The 14,748-nt window shown below is 46.5% G+C and overlaps 1 long non-coding RNA gene across 1 annotated transcript; it reads left to right on the forward strand.

The window, feature by feature from the left end:
* The first annotated feature begins 9,742 nt into the window (after positions 1–9,742).
* On the forward strand, positions 9,743–14,401 carry LOC128822498 (uncharacterized). The gene is made up of 5 exons (XR_008441456.1): positions 9,743–9,889; positions 10,064–10,156; positions 10,380–10,460; positions 11,373–11,455; positions 14,223–14,401. It is a non-coding gene; the product is annotated as an uncharacterized LOC128822498 (long non-coding RNA).
* The last annotated feature ends 347 nt before the right edge of the window (positions 14,402–14,748 follow it).

Genomic DNA, 14,748 nt, shown 5'->3' on the forward strand with positions numbered 1-14,748 from the left:
ACTGAAGGATATGGAAGAATCACGTAGAGTCTCATGTTTCCTTTGGCTTCAGGCTAAGTACCTGATAGGCAAGCAAGGCGTACCAGACCTGCACAAGCTCAGGCTGCCCTCTGGCTTGTGTGAATTTCTGGGCTGCTGCCTGCAGATGGATGTGGACAGGCGAGGTTCTGCCAAGGAACTTCTGCAGGTACAAGGCAAAGCGGCTGCAGCCCAAAGAGCTGTTCCCTGTCAGGGTTTGTTCCTCGGCCAAACTCCAGGGCTTCCGATGGGCCCCCCCACATAGCAATATCCACTCTGGGTGCTTTTCCAATGAAAACCAAGCAGGATCCAAGACTGGTTGAGATTAGAAGGGACCAGTGAAGGTCATCTAGTCCAAAACCCCAGTCACTGGCAAAGACATCTTCAAGTGGATCAGGTTGCTCAGGGTCCCATTCAAGCTCACCTTGAATGTTGCTGGGCTTGGGGCTCCTCCCAGCTCTCTGGGCAGCCTGTGCCAGTGTTTCAGCACTCTCCTCGTAAACGCTTTCTTCCTTAGAGCCAATTGAGTGTCTTGTAGCTTAAAACCATTCACCCTTGTCCTCTTACAATTGGCCTTACTAAAAGATTTGTCCCCATCTTTCTTAGAAGGCCCTACAAATATTGAAAGGTCTCCTTGGGGCTTGCTCTTCTCCAGGCTAAACAAGCACAACTCTCCCAGCCATTCCTCAGAGGAGAGCTCCCAGCTTCTGGTCATTTCTGTGACCCTCTTTTGTTCTCAGGTGGTGTATTCATGTTTACCTGGTAGCAAAGGAACTGAAGTATTGCAATGCCAGGGACGGGGGCTTGAAGAACACAACAAAAGCAGTCTAGAACCAAGCGGTTCTAGATTGGTCCGTGGGAAGGCAGGGGCTGTGGGGGAGCTCACTGTGAGCATCCGAGGGCACTCAGCTTGTCCCTCCTGCCCCAGCCTTAGAGGTTTCTGCCAGCCAGACGGGGACAGCTGAGCAGGAGTTGTGCCAGCCCCATGTGCTGCCTGGCCCGCTCAAGTAGATGAGAATTGCTGCGGCTTTGCTGCCAGGTTTTGTGGCAGACAAGGAGCTGGTGACCAGGCCATTTCCTTGGCTGTTCCTGCTGAGAAGGAAGATGCCAGCCAGCACAGGAGCGGGGGGCATGCCAAGGCAGACACTGCTCTTCCTGCAAGCCAGAGCTCAGCCCATCTGTGCCCTGCTGCTTGTGTCCTTGCTCCTGGCTTGCTGCTGAAAACCTGCGTGTCCAGCGCTCCTGAGAACAACACGTGCGGTCAATAATTTCAGAGCCCTTGGGAGTCTCTTGAGGACTGCCCAATGCCCCACATATCCTTTGGGCACTCAAATAGCCCATGTCTGTAGAAAAAAGGAGCTGGAATAAGTGTGTTGAGTTTCCTGAAAGGAACAAAACCTTTGGACAGCAAGCAGCAATCCCACAGTGCTGTCAGGACAAAAATGCCAGCAAGTGATGACGCCTTGAGGAACGGACTAGTGCAGTTCTGGGCCATGTTTGCCTGTGCTAGCAGCATCCTGGACATGAAGGCTCATGTGCTGATGGTGACCTCAGGCCGCCTATGTTTGTGTATTTCTGGGGGCTAGAGGAATCCAGCTTGACCCTGTTAGGAAGTCAGTTTGGAAAAGAATGGTTCCTTTTTCCTTTGTCTCTTTTAATTTGGTTTGTTCCTTTTCCCCTTTGGGCAGCATCCATTTCTCCAGTCAGCGGAGCCTCTCTTAAGCCTCTTCTGACAGCCTGATCGCTGTCATCCCTGTAGCCAAGTCATGCAGGAAGCAAAGGAGATGACAAGGACCACTTGAGCACTTGGAGAACTGAACCTGTGAGAACAGGTAGAAATCCTGAGTGGAGAGGGGCCAGGAAACAGGCAGCCATCAGAGCAGGAAAGGAAGGTGGCATCTCCTTTTCCTCGCACCTGCTGATCCTGCTTTTGAATTTCTGCTTGGGACAGCATTGCTGGAGGGCACAAAGTCACTACTGACGTGCACTTTTCAGGTGGGGGGTGGTGTGAGGCATGAAGCTTCCACTAATTATTTGGGAAGCTTGGCTGGCACTTCATGTGGAAGTGTCTTCCTCCCCTCACCAGGAGTCAGAAGGGCAGCGTCTGGAGGCACAGCAGCTGCTGGCACAAGGGGAAAATTTCCTGGCAGAGGTACAGAAGGAGCAGGAGAACAGGCTGCTTGAGATGATGCAGTAAATTGCCATCATGCAGCCTGGGCGAGAAAAGATAAGAACCAGAGAGAGTCAAGAGGCACAGAGTGTGAAAAGAGAGTTTGTGTGTTGTTTTGGACTCCTCTGGGCTCCTTATGGGCACTGTTTCTCTGGACACTGTCTGTCTGGGTGGCATTGTCTCTTAGCTGGCCCTTGGTAAACAGTGCTGGAGAGATTTTTGTGTCTTCAGGGAGCGGTCTGGTGAGAGGCTACCAGAGCGCAGGTTTGAAGAAGGCAGGAATGGCACTGCAGGCCCAAAGAGAAAGGGAAGCCCAGAGCTTCCCCTCAGAAGGAGGGAGGTCCCACGGGAAGCCCCTGAAGAGCCAGGCTGGAGCTGTGGGAGAGGGCTGGCTGTCAGGCTGCTGAGGAGGTGCCTGAAGCTGCTGAGTACGTCCTGTGCATTCCTTGTCCAGTTGAGCAGTGTATTATAGTGTGTGTGCCTCAGCATGGGCTGTAACACATGTTCCTCCTCGTTTGGTGTTGGGAGAGACATTTTGGACTCCCTACAGAAGCCACTGTGGTGCTTGGATGCAGGCAGGGAGCACTTGGGGCATTCCTTTTGCCTTTGAGGGCAGCTGGCAGTGGGTGGGCTTTGCCTGAGCTTCCCTCTACAGTAAAGACAAAAGCAGGGATTGTTTTGGGAGCAGCAGATGGCTGTGACCTAGCCAATGACTCAGAGAAGGTGTGTGTGCTAGTCTGGCCACACTGATCAGAACAGTTGGCTTCCTGGATTCCCTTTAGACTCCAGACTTGTCACCAGTCTTTGGAGACAAAATACTTCAGAGAAATTGATTGGCTGTAGGGCTGGTTTCATACTGCTGTTGTTTCTATGACTGTTTGTACTTCTATTATTCCTTCTCCAGATCACATAGGCCCCTGCCATCTAAATCCCAACTCTAAGGGCTTTTCAAATGAAAAGGAAGGAAACTTGCAGCGAAGCAATCGAGGAAGCAGAAGAGATGACCAGGACCACTTCAGGATTACTTCCTCCAAAGGCAGCTTGGAGCTGGACTCACAATAAAAGTCCTATACACCCCCAAGCCTGCTGGACGATTGCCTTCCTTGTCAGCCATGGAATAAGGCTCTACGTTCCCTTCTGAATTGGCCATTCTTTCTTAAAAATGGAAAGTCCCTCTAAAGGGCATTCTGGTGTGTTTTGGATTTGGCAACAATCTCCTCCATTTATCAGCTCCAACCTACACTGCCTTTGGAATGCTGTCCATTGGCTAGCTTTTTCCCCAACCATGGATTTCTGGATGAGGAAGAAAGGGCAATTGCATTTCCAGCCAAAACCCAGTGAAGAGCAGGGCAGCCAAAACATCCTGTGGAGATACAGGCTTTCAACTGGGCACATAGAGGCTTTTGGTTCCTGCTTGGTGTAGCCGGCACGTCTCCTCTGTGGACTGCTCCTGCCTCCCACGTGGCCATGGCTAATAGGTACAAGGCTCTGCAAGTGGATCGAAGAAGGTGGGCACATCTGCTGGCAGTACAGGAGAGCAGAGAGGAAACAGCCTGGCAGGACCCTGGCCAGCAAGGCAAGGCACCCGCTGGACCTGCTCTTTGTCAACAGAAAAGGACTGGTGGGTGATGGCACGCTTGGGGTTGTCTGGGGTTCAGCAATCATGACAAGTCTCTGTGCTTGGCTGGGTTTGTTCCTCTTTCTGTGCTTTCTGTTGTCCCTGTGCTCTGCGGTGTCTACCCAGGGCTGTGTAGCTGCATGGCACAGCTAAAGAGCAGGAGGGCCTCATTTGTCTGCCCTTTGATATGGCTGCTCACGGCAGCCTTTTCAATCTGCAAGCTCCATCTGGAGAGTGACTTTCCCCCTGTGTTTGGTCTCGGAGGCCAGGGCCTGTCATCTGTAGTCTCAGGTGGCATTGAGGGCTGCCCAGTGCCTCAGGCTGCTGTGACCCTACCGCAGAACAACAGGAGACAGTGGCAGGTGGTTGTTTCCAAAGTCACATCCTTCAGGGGCAGTGTGCCATGTGTGTCCTTTGTCCAGCCCAGCCCCAGACCTAGGGATCAGACGCAGGCGCTGCTGCTGCTGCCACTGAAGTCAGCGAGGATTTGGTGGTTGGTTTCCATCCCAGCAGAACTGGTCACTTATGAAGCCGGCTGCTGATGGCGCCCTGCAGATCTCTGGGCTGCACGGCTGTGAGGGAGCTGTTCCTTGTTGTTTTTCTCCATCAGGGAAAGCTGTGCCGGCCAGGTGTGCGTCTACAGGGCAAACAGGGAGTGCGCAAGTCTCTTCCATCTGTGTCTGCTGAGAGTGGTGATCTTTGAGATTAAGTGGCACAAAGTCAATTGCTTGTGGTCCCTCTGTGGGTATCCATGTTAGGTAATGCTGCTAAATCTGCCTGTAGCACAGCAGGAGGGGGAAAAGCCTCTCAGCTCTGCAGGAGCGATAAGCTGCCATTGATGTGCAGAAAAACTGCATTTTGTCTTTATGAGGAAGAGAAAAACTGGCTTAGCAGCGAGAGAAGGTGGAATGGTTCTTCTGATCTTTCCTTCTGCCTCGTACAGGCAGATCTCTGTGGCTCATAGGTGTGCCCCTGACTGGCAGTAAACGGGGGAATCCCCGGAGCCATAGCCAGGTTGGGCCATGAGATGCCGGCTCCAACTGGGAGCACAGCCCTGGGTAGGCTCACCTGCAAAGTGTGGGCAGACTGTGTCTTGGAGGTCGGTGCCACAGGCAAAGTCCATCAGTTTTGCCTGTCCGGTGGCCAGGTCGAGGAGGATGTTCTCTGGTTTGATGTCCCGGTGCAGGACCCCACAGCTGCTGCAGTATTGCATGGCCTTCAGCACCTGGAGGAACAGCCCCTGCACCACCTCCTCCGACATGGAGCCCCCATGGCAGAAGGAAATCAAAGAGGTTCTAAGACTGCTCAGGGCGCTCCATCACCAACACGAAGTTGTTAGGGAGCTGACACCAATCCAAGAGCTGAACAACACCATGGAACCCAGTGGACACCTTGTCCAGCAGCTCGATCTCCACGGGCACGCGGATTCCATTGGGCTGCAAGAAGACCACAATGCCGTCAGTGGGGCTGATGCCGTGCCAGGGGTCTGGAAGCCCTCACCCAGCCCAGGATGCTCTGAGCCCTCCACTGAGCTCACGCCAGCTCTCTCCTGAGGCGTCCTGGCAGCTTCCACTCTCCCGGGCCTCAGCTTACCCCGCCCGTCATGTGCTGTTTTCTGCCTCTGGCCCAAGTCATTCACCAGCTCGCCCTAATGACGGATGCAATCCCGCGACACACATTTGATGGCCACCTGCGAGCCAATGGGAGCAGCGGGCTGAGCTCAGATCCCACCCTGCCCAACCCCGCCTTCCCTCTCCTCTGCCCTCCCCCTACTCCGCCCCTTGCCAGCCCCACCACCCACCGGGGCGTTGTCCGCCAGGCACGTCCCCAAGCAGACGGTGCCCAAGGCACTGCGGCCCTGCAGGTAACCCAGCGGAATCGCTCTTGCAGGGCCTTCCCTGCAGGCGAGGTGTGGCTGTTGGCGTTCGGGCCAGGGCTGGGAACGGTCCCCGACCTCCCCGCTACGGCCCCCCAGGCACCTCGGGCTGGGCATCCCCATCTGAACAGGGCACTGGCATCGGGCTGGGCGGCCACGCTGCCGAGTGGCGGAGCTCAGTCCGGGGAACCTGCAGCGGAGGCGGGAGTGAGGCCCTGCCGCGCGTGTCCTCCGCGGGCCCCGAGAGGAGCCACAAGCGGAGTCGGGGCCGGAGTAGTGACAGACGGAGCTGAGGGGTGGCGATGCTGCCCAAGACGCAGCTACTGAGGCCTGCCCGGCAGCACCACGGGCAGTACGGCGAGGGCCACCAAGGAGAAAGCGCTGCCGACTGCTCTATGGACTCGCTCCATCATTTGAGCAATGCTGCTCCAGTCCACAGACCATGAAACAGAAAGGGAAAAATCACCCACTTGCAAGAATGCCCAGAGCGTGCCGTGAAAAGATTAAAAAAAAGAACTCTTGCAAAAGTCCCCAGATCATGCAACTAAAATGGTAAAATAAGGACACTTACATGAGTTTGCAGACTGTGCCAAAAAAGGAGGATAAAAGGACACTTGCATGAATTCTCGGACTGCACAGCAAAACAGGGGAAAAAAAGAAAAGGACACTTGCACAAATCCACAGAGTGTAGAAGAAAAAGGAAGAAAAAAGGATACCTGCACATGTCTGCAGACCCTAGAATTGCAGCTGAAAATAAAAGGATGCCTGCATTTGTCCACAGGCTTTATGGCATCAGGCGACAAAAAGGACTCCTTTGACAAGGCACACACTGTCCCAAAGCAGCACAAAACCCGCTTGAAGTGCATAACCCATAGCTCAAAGGATCCAAGAGGAACGCAGAACAGGCACCAAGCCCACATACCCTGTCCTTTGGCCACCAATGCTTCTGACTAAAACCAGTTCCCTAAATTGGAATGCCTGTCATTCCTGCCCGTTCACTGCGTGGCTAACATCAACCAGCAAATTGTAGGGCTCACTGAAGGAAGAACGATTTTTTAGCGGGGAAAAGATGCCGATTAACAAATCACCCATATGTGTTTGCATGACACAGGAGCAGCGTTTATGTTGGCAATATGGCAGGGACACGTCCTCTGCACGGGGCAGTGCCCACGTCCTGTGCATGGCAGGGGGTGCCCTTGGAGCAACCCTCACACAGTGAGGGTGCACCCATGGCGGCATTTGCCCATTCTCTCCACTTCCACCAGCTCCCAAGTCAGCCCTTCTCTTGACAAACTTCTCCGTCCAACACTGAGCTCCTTGTGCCTTTGCCAAAACCCACTCCCGTTGGCTTGTGGGAAACCTGCAAGGTCAGATTCTCCATGGATGTGGGTTTGAAATCTCTGTCATGCCCACGATGGGTACGTGCTGCATAGTACTGCATTTTTCAGTCATTTGCTGCTCTCTCATTTCCGACCTGCAGGAGCTGAGTAAATTGATCCTGGTTTTCCTGAGCTAACTTAGTCTTTTCTTTTCGGGGCCATATAGCTCACTGAACCACAAACTTCACATCTACTGCGGACAGTTGCAAGCACCAAGCAGGGCAAACGATCCAAAGTGCAGCTTCTGAAGAATTCTCCTCCGTCATTTCATTCTAGACTTCCTCATAACGTGCCTCAGTACCTCAGGTTTCCAGTCTCACGGGTAACAGGAGAAGGCCGCAGGTCAAGAACAGGAGTTCAGCCAATGGCTACAGGAAGCAGAGGAATTTGCAAGGCAGGTGAGTGCTGGAGCTGATGGAGGCCTGCCAAGCTGCCTGCTCTTGTCTTGCTGCTGAAACCCTGAACTTCAGTGCTCCTGAGAACAGCACTTGGGCCTAAATCCCACTGGAATCAGCATTTCTTAGAGGGATTGGCATTTGCTGAGGAACGGCGTACGCTGCTCATCCTCTTGGCAGTTAACCCAGGCCATGTGTTAGAAAGGACGAAGCTAAGTGAGTCTGTGGAGTTTCCTGGGAGGAACAAAGCCCTGTGACAGCAAGCAGCATTCCCAGGTTGCTCTCAGGGGGAAAATCCCAGCAAGCTGATGACACCTGGATAAAGGGGTGAATACAAATGTGAGCTACGTTGGCATACAATAGCAAGGTCTGGGACATGAAGGTAAGGGGCAAATAGTGTCATTGATGCCTTTGCTCAGGTGTTCCATATCAATTTAGCTGAAAATGTCAGTGGTAAGTCTATCATCTTATTACATTAGAAAAAAAAACAATAACAAAATGACTTTAACTTCTGTGGCTGCTTTGTCTCTAGGTTCAAACGTTGTTAGGTTTGAATTCTGATGCCTGTTGGAAAAGTGAATAGAATTAGCAGAATTAATGCATTGTTTAGTTATTTTTTGGTTTGTGCTTGTTTTGAAGTATTAGCAGATGCTGCGGTGTGTCTAAAGTAGTGTTAAATTCATATGAGCTGAGTGGTGGGATGAAGTCAGAAAACAAATTCTGTCTGGCCTGGATTTTAAAAATCATGTAAGCCACATTCACAGCACCTTTAGGTGAAAAAGAAAGAATGTTTTTCTTTGGTTTGCTGGTTTATTTGTTCATTTACTTATTCATTTGTAATTCTCAGCTGATAATAGGCACAGTGAAACCAGTGCAACTGCACGAATGATTGCTTCAGGGAGAGGCTTTTTGAGTCAAGTAGAGCAGCTGATCAGTATGGGAGCAAGTATCCACTGCAAATCCTCTAATGGCTGGTAAAAAACAAACAGGCAAACCAAAGCATAGATTTGTCAGTATACAAATGAGAAAGAATTTTCTTTAACATGTAAACTAATTGCTAACTTAACAGGCTACTGTAAGCAATAGTAAATTTTGACATTCGAAACATATTTGAACTTCTGTTTATCACATTGTATTCCTGAAATTCTAAATTGAATTCAGAGTCTTAGGCTGTGTGTCTTTTGAAGCAAGAAGTTTAAAAAAGATTTCTGTGTATTCTTTCAGGATGGCTGTGGACTGGGCTAAGCACTTGGGGGAGACAGAGGTGGTTGACTTGTGGGAATCCTACAGGTAAGCTAAAACAACTTTGTAGAAACAGCTGAAGGGAAATGTTGAAGGGAAATTTGCATTTTGGCTTCTAATCAGAACAATTTTTAGCTTTTTGTGCCTTTAAGTCTGACCTAAATAGCAGGATTTATTTGAGACCAGGAATGTTTCAAAACCATGCTTTTTAAAAAAATGGTGTTTTGTAGTCAGTGTATTTCTTTGATTATGTTTGATTATTGATTTGCACTTGATTATATGCAAATCCTAGGATAAGTATAGTTACAGTGGTATAGACTTCTTTCATGTTATTATTTTTTATCATTTTGATGCGGGCATTGCTATCATGATTATATGTCTAGGCAGGAAATGAGTATAGTGACTTAGATAAATAGAGATAATGATTCTACTATGTACCATTTTAATTTCAGATGCTTATTTAGGAAACAAACCTGTTGTGTTTTTGTCTATACATTGTTGTCTATACATAGTAGCCATATGAAAGAAATTCAGTAGAAGTGACATTTGTACTAGGTCATTCAAGAATTGGTTTCTGATTAACGTACAGTTACAGTTCAGTTGTCATTTTGCAGAGACTAGTATTTTTAGAACACTTTTTAGTGTAGTTTCCACTTGCATAGTACCTGCTTATGGGAGGAAAACATTTGGGAAAACATTGCTTTGAAATACTTTTTATTTAACAGGTAAACAAGTAGTGTCTTTATACTTTGAGTTCTGACACTTTGCTTAAGGCTGTGTTTCAATAAAGAGTAAGAACTGAAAGTTATGCTAAAAATTGAAGTTTCATGCTTTGTTGGATTGCACTTAAACCAGTGAACAGTAAGAGTATTTTGGAGGTGCTGTTCTGCTACACTTGAAAATTAAAATTGGAAAGGAGTAGTCTTGTTGGTGTTGATCTAAGCTTAGTTGGTGGCTGAATGCAAACCTGAAACAAACAGCCTTGATTCTGGTCTGGTCTGTGCATTTTTCTATTTGCTTCAGCAGGTTTTGGACATCTGGATGAAAGCTCCCTGGTCTGAGCAAGTGCTAGTGAGCTTAGCGCAGAGGACAGAGAACTACTGACAGCTTATCATCACAGTTTTGATGAAAAGGTGGATCTGGACCTCATTATGCACTCACTTCATAACATCTGTCATAGTTGTGAGACCGGTAAGTATAAACACACACTCCCAGCCAATGATTGTACTTTGAGCCTTTGATGAATCCTGCCCTTCTTTTGGAAACACTACATAGGTAAAACCTTCCAAATGCTACTCTGCACAGTACTGATGGATATTTTAAGCGAATTTGCTGCTTAACTCTGCAAACCTGCTTCTCTTTCAGGAGCGATTTTAATATTTCTTCCTGGATATGATGAGATAGCTTGAGGGACCGCATTCTTTTTGATGACAGGAGATTTGCTGACCATGCGCACAGGTAAAGCCTCTATGGTTGAGGTTTTCACTGTGTCTTTCAAAAACTCTTAAATGTGCATTAGATATCAGGTTTTCATGCTTCATTCAAATACTCCGACTTTGGATCAGAAGAAAGTCACCTCCTGCTGTGCGCAAGATAGTACGTTTTAGAGGACTTTGTCAGATATTGTATTAATCTCTTTTGTCTTTGCTTTTAACTATAGTTCTGGTTGTTTTAATTGCAGATTCTTTCTACAAATACAGCAGAAACCAGCATAACAGTCAATGATGTGGTATTTGTTATTGGCTCAGGCAAGGTGAAAGAGGTATGAGTGGTTAAAAGCTTCTGTGACAAGTAAACTTCCTAGTGTTATTCTAACATATGTAATAGGTAAATTTTAGAGTACTATTTTCTTATAGTAGGCTGACAGCTAGTGCATGTCAAGTAACAAAGATCACAGAAGTTTTGACATTCTTTTTATGACAAATACTGTAAAAAATTAGCTGTTAATAAACCTTGTAAAAGCTATTGTAGATTGAAATGTTGATGCATTTTACAGTTTCTGTTAGGTGTTTTAAAATGAGTCCATCTGTTTAGACTGCCATATTCCTGAGACTTAAGAGAGCACTGGGAATTCCCTTTGTCCTACTGTTGTGTCAAGTCAAAATCAAATCCATTAAGTTTTTAAGTATTGCTTATGTTGTGTTGAATGCCCATTCCCAAATGACATGTGAAGGAAAGGAGAGATAGTATGATGAGGCAGTTTAAGACCTATGTCTTTGAAAATGAAGTTGGATTTCATAGGGCAGATACATGCCAAATTTCTAAAGTTCCTGTCTTTTTCTGTGACTTTGCATCAAATGTAAGAAAATAAGGATGTGTTTTCTAAGTGAGACAAAGAAAGAAGACCTTAATCAACACAAGAACATGTTTTTTCCTGGTTTGTGATAATTCAAAATACAGTCCATCTATTTTATTGACTCAAAATTACCTACTGAGACTACAAAGAAAACTTCAAGTTAGGAAACCGTAGCACAAAGATAATGCAAAACGTGTATTATAAATTCAATTGAAAGGAGGTACTTCAGGGCATACCTCTGTGCCAGAAGCTGCTGGTGTTTGTTAAAATTATTTTTTCTATTTTTTAAAGAATTTCTGTTAAAAGCTTATTAATAACTTCTTTATTTCATGTATCATGGTTAATCATGGTTTTATGTTCCTTGCTCTGCTTTTATAGAAGTCTTTTGATGCACTGAGTTGTGTTACAATGCTGAAAATGGTGTGGATTTCAAAAGCCAGTGCTATCTAGAGAAAAGGCAGGTGATAAATGCTTGAGATTTGTTTTTATTTTGCAGATTTCAGCAGTCCTGTATGTTAAGAGTGAAGTGCAAACCTATAGCAGCCAACTATTCCCCAGCCAAAACAACTGGGTAATATTTCTAGGCTAGTCCAGTATCATCTTGAACAATGGCTAATACTTCTTCTCTGCAGTAAATAAAGAGTCAGCATGTATTTTCTTGGAGTAATTTCCCAAGATACAGAAAAGCGGCCCTCAAGAATGTCCCAGAACTTACATTAGGTCCAGGTTGTTGTTCCCCCATGAACTGAATTGCTCTTTCTGCCACGTAGCACCAGCATGCAAAGTTGTTTGTCCGTGGGTAAAGGACTGCCTGCTGCTAGTTTTTAATTGATACCCTGGCGTCCCTTCTTTAGAAGTGACACTGAGCAGTGATTCCTTATTGACCATCTCCAAAGTACTCATAGATATTCAGACTTTGCATATTCATCAGGATGCTCAGGATCATACTCCTGTCAGCGCTGTGAGGGCTGAGAAGTTACGTGTGTAGATAGCAGCAACTGCCTGTAATGTTGTCATTATCCTCCAGGTTTCTGAGCATGAACTGTGAGCATTTGCTGTCTCTGTTCCTTCGTTCACACATGTTAGGGTCTTCATTCTACCATTTACATCTAGACTTCCATTTACCCTTTCCACTTTACCCGAGCTTTGTGGATGCCAGGGAGTATGATATTGCCGCTTTGTTCCTACTTCTTTAATTATTTTGGAGGCAAAGTGTGGGCCTCTGTCTGAGTCTATTACTTCTGCTAGTCCGTAGTGGGGGATTATCTCTTCTAGTAGTATTTTTACTACTGTTTGTGTAGTTGGAGGTAGGGAATGCCTCTACAAAGTGAGTCAAGTGATCTATTATCACCAATAAGTGTTTATACCTTCCTACTTTAGGCAAATCAGTAAAATCAATTTGAATGTGGGAAAACGCTCTGTGTGCCAATTCCCGTCCCCCCATTTCCCTTTGTCTCCATTGCCTCTTGTTGACCCCTTGACAGGTTAGGCATTGTTGTGTTATTTGTTTAGCTAAGGTGTGCATCTTCATACAAGTGCGTTTAATTGCAATTTGGTCTATTAATGCCTGGGTACCCCAATGTGTTTTTGTGTGAATTGCTTCCAGGATTTTTCAAGCCACTGACTTTGGGAGTACCTCACGGCCATCTGGTAATTCTTTTCTATTTCCCTTCTCTATGATCCCCATTTCTCTTAGTTTTTCCTGCTCCTTTTCGGTGAACACCAATATCTGGATTGGTCCGTGTAGTATACAATACTTCTTGTTGGGATTCTCGCAAGCACAATTTATTCCACACATCCCAAAATCTTTCCAACAGTCGTGACAACGTTTGCCCTCTAAATCAGCTGCACAATCGGGGCAGTCTTCCCTAACCCTTTTGGTAATTACAGTTTCTTTTAACGCTCTAAGAGCCGCATTTTTGGCCTCTTGATCAGCGACATTGTTTCCCCTTATTTGGTTACATATCCCCCTCGGGTGGCCTTTTACATGAACTACAGCGATTCCTTCAGGCAACCTTAAAGCTCTCAGTACTCTCCTAATTAAAGCCTCACGAATTAATCCCTTTCCCTGTGAATTAATCAAGCCCCTTTCTTCCCTTATCTTTCCAAATGTATGTATTACCCTTTCCAAATGTCTGTATTATAAGCATATTTTGAGTCTGTATAAATGGTTCCAACCTTTCCTTTTAACAGCTCTAAGGCCCGTAATACTGCATATAACTCACAAGCCTGTGCCGACCACCCTGAGCTTAATGGCCCTGATTCTATTACCTTCAAGGTTTTTCCATCAATTACAGCGTAACCTGATTTTCTTTTTCCATCTATTACTCGAGACGATCCATCCACAAATAATTTCTCACCATCTTCTAGTTCTTCTTCCTCCAAATCAGGCCTTATCTTTGTCTGTTCTTCAAGAACTTTTAGGCAATCGTGTGTCAAGTTTTTGCTAGGTTCTCCGTACAGAAATTGAGTAGGGTTTTGGAGGGAAGTGGTTTCTAAGCTTAATTTTGGTGAAGAAATCAGGATTCCCTCATATTTTAGGAGCCTAGCATCTGTGATCCATTTCTCTGCTTTTTGCTGTAACACTCCTCGAATGTTGTGGGGAGATAGTACATGTAATTCCCCTCCAAAGGTTATTTTTACTGTTTCCTCTACTAACAGTGCTGCTGCAGCTATTGTTTGTAAACAAGTGGGCCAACCCCTAGATACTGGGTCTAGCAGTTTTGATAAAGAAGGCACTGGTTTTTTTCCTCCCTGCCCAATCTTGAGCTAATACTCCGTATGCTGTACCATCCTCAATGTTTACAGAAAGATAAAAGGGCCTTTTTATATCAGGAAGACTGAGAACCGGTGCATTTACTAATTCTGCCTTAAGGTCCTGTAGTTTTTCCTCATCTTCCTGAGTCCACCTAAGCAAGCCTTCTTTTGTTAGTTTCTCATATAGGAATTTTACTTTCCTGCTAAATCCCTCTATCCATTGTCTACAGTACCCAAATGATCCTAGCAGCTGTCTAACCTCCCGCTTCGTCCTTGGCCTTGGCATAGCCAAGATTCCCTTAACCCTTTCGGGGTCTAATTTCTTCATTCCTTGACTCAGTCTATGTCCGAGATACTTCACCTCTTTTTCCACAAATTGTAGTTTGGATTTTGACACTTTGAGTCCTTTCAGGCTTAGAAAATTGAGTAATCTCATAGTCTCTTCCCTGGCAACTTCCTCTTCTTTTCCAGCTATTAACAAGTCATCTACATTCTGAATCAGGACAGCCCCTTCTCTCAATTGAAAACCTGTAAGTAACTGCTCCAGTGCCTGGCCAAATAAATTAGGGGACTCTGTAAACCCTTGTGGGAGTACCCTGTGGGTGTCTGGGTCTTCCCATTCAAAGGCAAAATAGTCCCTACAACTCTCTTTGAGGGGACATGCCCAGAATGCATCCTTTAAATCTATAACACTATACCACTGATATTCGGGGCCTAACTGACTTAATAAAGTATAAGGGTTAGCTACTACCGGGAATCTTTCTACAGTCCTTTTGTTCATTTCTCCTAAATCATGTACCAAACGGTATTTCCCATTGGGTTTTTTAACAGGAAGGATAGGAGTATTAAAAGGGGACATGCAGGGTTCTAATAACCCTTGTGCTTTTAATCATTCGGTTTCAGGTTTGACCCCTTTCCTTCCTTCATTTGGAATTGGGTATTGCTTAACTCAAACTGGGACTTCAGGATTCCTTAACATTACTTCAAAGGGCTTTAT

Source organism: Vidua macroura, chromosome Z, assembly GCF_024509145.1.
Source record: "Vidua macroura isolate BioBank_ID:100142 chromosome Z, ASM2450914v1, whole genome shotgun sequence".
In the NCBI taxonomy this organism is placed as follows: Eukaryota; Metazoa; Chordata; class Aves; order Passeriformes; family Viduidae; genus Vidua; species Vidua macroura.